This window comes from Spinacia oleracea, chromosome 2 (assembly GCF_020520425.1).
Source record: "Spinacia oleracea cultivar Varoflay chromosome 2, BTI_SOV_V1, whole genome shotgun sequence".
In the NCBI taxonomy this organism is placed as follows: Eukaryota; Viridiplantae; Streptophyta; class Magnoliopsida; order Caryophyllales; family Amaranthaceae; genus Spinacia; species Spinacia oleracea.
The window spans coordinates 101,675,075-101,680,006 of record NC_079488.1 but is presented as its reverse complement, the minus strand read 5'-3'; positions in this window follow the sequence as shown (position 1 = coordinate 101,680,006).

The following is a 4,932-nucleotide window of genomic DNA, read 5'->3' as shown; positions in this document are numbered from 1 at the left end:
GAAGTTGTATCTGTTCCAGTTTGAAGTCACAAGAGGAGCAACACAGTTACATATCAAGAGTTCCGAATATCCACAAGAACTATTACAGACTCATAGCCAAGAGTTCCTGGTTAGCAAGAGAGGAACTCATCAATGTTCCTTAGCTGGAACGTCTGAAGCTTCTGAGTTGCAAGTTCCAGACAAAGGGAAGACATAAAGTCTAGGTAGTCCACTGTACTTAGAATTTTATGTAAATATTAATTATGCAAATGGTATATAGAGTACTCAAGGAACTTATGATTTAATTAGGCCATTTATTTTATTGGAAGCGATTTTTATGGAAAAATAAAAACAAGTTTTACATATTTAATATAAAATAGATTTACGTTTTATTTTATTTAAACAAAACTTATTTTCCTAAATATTCTCCTAAGTTTTTGTAGATAAATAAAATCTGTTTTAAAGAAATATTTTAGGGTTTGATTGAGTCAAACCACCAACTGCTTTGTGGCTGAACGTGGGAAGTGGTCTTCCCCTTGTTCCTCAAGTCAAGGGACGTGGAGACCAAAGTGCTGGCAGTTAGCAGTTGAGGTTTTGAAGGGAACTAACCCTAAGGATAAACACTATAAAAGGGAAATCGTTTTTGGTTTAAAGTACACAAACATTCTGAGAGTTTTTGCTTTCCTAAAAACGTTTTGTCTAAGATTTTCTAAAACAGTTTGTGTCCTAGTTAATTCAAAGTTCCTAAGTTCCTTATATCCACACAAAAGCATTATTAATATCTAGAGTTATCCAAACACGAATTATATTTTGTATTAGTAAGGATAGAGTTATCCTGTTTAGACTTAGAGTTTAAGTCTGAGAGAGAGAAGTCAAGGAGTTGTAATCGAAGTAGATTACTGTGAGGAACACGAGTTTGAGAGGAACTTGTGTTGGAGAGATTATTGTAATCGAGGCATTACCATAATAAAAGAATTCTCTTCTTGATTAGTATCAAGAAGTTTTCACAATTATTGTTATTGTCTTCTCTATTCTCAGTTTCTTGATTGTTTCTTAAGTTCCGCAAGAAACTTTATCAAAGTTCTAATTACAATTCACCCCCCCCTCTTGTGCGTGTTCCTACTGGAATAACAAACACCTTCCTGCTATCCAATCTGACCATTGCCCTATTTTAATCTCTTCGAATGGCTTTGCTCCTCTTTTGTCCCTCCATAAACCCTTTAGATTCCAAGCAGCTTGGATGTCTCATGAAAAGTTCCATGACTTTATTCATGAGACATGGAAGAAGGACGCTCCCCTGGTCCCTCATTTGCAAGAGGTCTCGAATGCTTTACAACAGTGGAACAAAGAGGTTTTCTATAACATCTTTAGCCAGAAACGCCAACTGATGGCAAGAATCAAGGGCATACAAACAACCTTATCTCGAGGGAGAAATTCAAGTCTCTTAAAACTTGAAGAAACTTTGAGACGTGACCTTGACCTTGTGTTGTATCAAGAGGAAACCTTATGGTATCAAAAAGCTCGTATTGATTGGATTAAGAACGGTGACCGAAACACCACCTTTTTCCACTTGAGTACGGTTGTGAGAAGATGGAGAAACAACATCACTGCAATTAGGGATGAAAAAGGTCAATGGGTCCATGACAAAGAGCACGTTAAGCAGCAATTAATGAATTATTTTTCTCGATTGTTCACGGATGAGGGAGGAGATACATTGCCTGACATTCCCTCGGGGGTTAGTCCGCAACTCTCGAATGATGATTGGAGCATCCTAAACAGAAACTATACTAAGAGTGACATTGATTGTGTAATCAAACACATGGGCTCTCTAAAGGCTCCCGAGCCTGATGGCTTCCAAGCTCTTTTCTATCAAAAGAATTGGGACGTGGTTGCTCCTAATGTTTACAGAATGGTCTTATCTGTCTTAGAAGGTAAGGGTCTGCCTCCCTCCCTTAATGAAACATTCTTGGTTTTAATCCCTAAGATCGATAAGCCGGAGCTCCCCTCCCAATTTCGTCCCATTGGCTTGTGTAACGTTGCTTATAAAATTGTTACAAAGGCTATTGTTAATCGAATAAAGCTCATTCTCCCCCATATCACTTCTAATACCCAGACTAGCTTTGTACCGGGGCGGCAAATTACTGATAACATTGTCATTGTTCAAGAGGTTATTCACACCATGCGTCGAAAGCAAGGGGCAAAAGGGTTTATGGCCATCAAAATTGACTTTGAGAAAGCATACGATAGACTCAAATGGTCCTTTATCCGTGACACTCTCAATGAAATGAACTTTCCTATCCTCATGAATGAGGTCATTATGCAATGTGTTACTTCTCCTTCAATGCGTATCCTGTGGAATGGTGAACAAACTGAGACTTTTACTCCTTCTAGAGGTATACGTCAAGGGGATCCCCTCTCTCCTTACCTCTTTGTCCTTTGTATGGAGCGTCTTAACCAAGTTATTGAAGAAGCCATTGTCTGTGGTCGTTGGAAACCAATTCACGTGAGTCGCGGTGGCCCCCTATTGTCTAATCTCTTCTTCGCAGACGATATCATGCTATTTGCGGAGGCCACGACTGACCAGGCCCATATCATTGCTGATTGTATGCAACGTTTTTGTGATGCTTCGGGTCAACGTATCAGCCTTCAAAAATCAAATATTTATTTCTCCAACAATGTGAACGTGGAGAGGAGTAATGACATTTGCAATATCTTGAAAATGGGAAGGACTGACGACTTAGGCACCTATTTAGGTATGCCAACATTGTCCAGTCGGGTCACACAAGAAACATTCAAGAATTTGTATGAGAAGGTGGATCGTAGACTTTCAGGATGGAAAACAAAATACCTCTCAATGGCGGGAAGAGTAACCTTAGCCAAGTCCACCATCTCCTCCTTGACTTACTACTCAATGCAAACGGCCAAAATTCCCCGTACCATATGTGATACTATTGATAAGAAGACTCGACGCTTCATATGGGGTGGCGATGATACGAAACGCAAAATCCATCTCTTGTCATGGGAGACCCTGCAATTACCTCGTGATCAGGGTGGGTTAAGTATACGACCTGCTCGCCAGGCTAATTCGGCCTTCTTGACAAAACTTGGGTGGAGGGTTTTAACGGAACCTCAAGCCCTATGGTCAAGGGTCCTTCGCCACAAGTATTGTAAGGGTAGGTGTGACATTGACATGTTTAATCCCACCTCAAATATGTCCAACGTATGGAGAGGTATCACTGATAATGTAGAATGGTTGAAGAAAGGTTCCTCTAAGGCAATTGGCAATGGTGGTGACACCTTGTTTTGGGATCACAACTGGGCCACTACTACTCCTCTTCGTAACCTTGCTACTAGCCCAATTCCAGGCAATATTCATGGTGCGATTGTGAGTGAAATGTGGGACGAAGGTGGTGACTGGAAATGGGACTGCTTCTCAAACCTTTTACCACAAGAAATCCTACAACAAATTGCTGCTCATAGAGTAATTGAAGACCCAAATGTGGGGGATCTCCACTACTGGAGGGGTTCAAAAAATGGCACTTTCTCTATTAAACACGCTTTTAAAATAATTAGAGATGAAGAAAATGTGGAGAAGGACCCAAAGTGGGAGCTAGCCTGGAAGACCCAGGTACAACAACGGGTGCGGATCTTTCTGTGGCTTACTCTGCATAATCGTTTATTGTGTAACGCAAATAGAGTGACTCGAAGGCTAGCGGATGACCCAGGTTGTAAAAGGTGTGGTCACAGTGAAGAAACCCTGCTGCATATTTTCAGAGATTGTCCCACAGCCTTTCATATATGGAAATCAGTAGGTGGTACTGCTAACTACCCTTCTTTCTACTCTGGAGATTTGACTGAATGGTTGTCCCGTAATCTAAAGGCCAACGGTCTCATATTCTCGGAGAAATGGCCAACATGTTTTGCTACTACTCTTTGGTGGATGTGGAGGTGGAGGAACTGTATTACCTTTGGGAGAGACAATGAGGTTCCAATTGATGTAGGCTCCTTTCTCCACACCCGAGTCGAAGAGGCTTGGAAAAGCTTTAACTTGCCTAATGTGAACTTGAACGACACACAAAGACTCCCTAGAGCTCACAGGGAAATCCTTATCAGGTGGATAGCTCCTCCACAAGATTGGTTTTCGCTAAATACTGACGGGGCTTCAAAGGGATCTCCAGGAAATGCTGGTGGAGGGGGTGTAATTCGTGACCACAGAGGCATGTTTCAGCGAGCTTTTGCAGCAAACTTTGGGAGATGTACTGCTTACAGGGCTGAGATAATGGCAGCTGCAATAGGCTTAGATATGGCGAGAGAAATGGGATGCAAGAAGATAGTTCTACACATGGACAATGAAGCTTGTGTACAGATTATCAAAAGCAACGACTTTCAAGGTGGAGAATGTCATCACCTCATCAAGCACTGCCGATCATTATTAGCCAAGTCAGATTGGGAAATTAGAGTTAATCATTGTTATAGGGAAGGTAATAAAGTGGTCGATGTTTTGGCTAACCTAGGGGTCGTCCAAGTTGAGAAAGTTAGATACTTTCATACTCCTCCGTATGAGATATCTAGCCTTCTCTTCGAAGACATTATGGGTGTTACTACACCCCGCTTTGTAGTTTAATTTTGTCTTTCTTGTCGGGGCTTCCCCCCTCCTTTGCATCAAAAAAAAAAAAACTTGGAATCATTAGATTAAATTTTATTTATTTATTTTTTTAAAAAAATTACGGAGTATAAATTGTCAATGTGACAATTTTCTTTATAAATTTAATAAAATAAATATATTGATGGATATTAACCGTTAAAATTAAATATCGGAAAGCGAAAGCAACAACTATTTATGAATTGGCAAAGTAGAGAACACCTGTAAAATACCCATTTGCCATTATCTATTACATTCTACTAAGGTTGCGTTCTATTCACTTGATTTTCACTTATTTAATTTCCTAAACT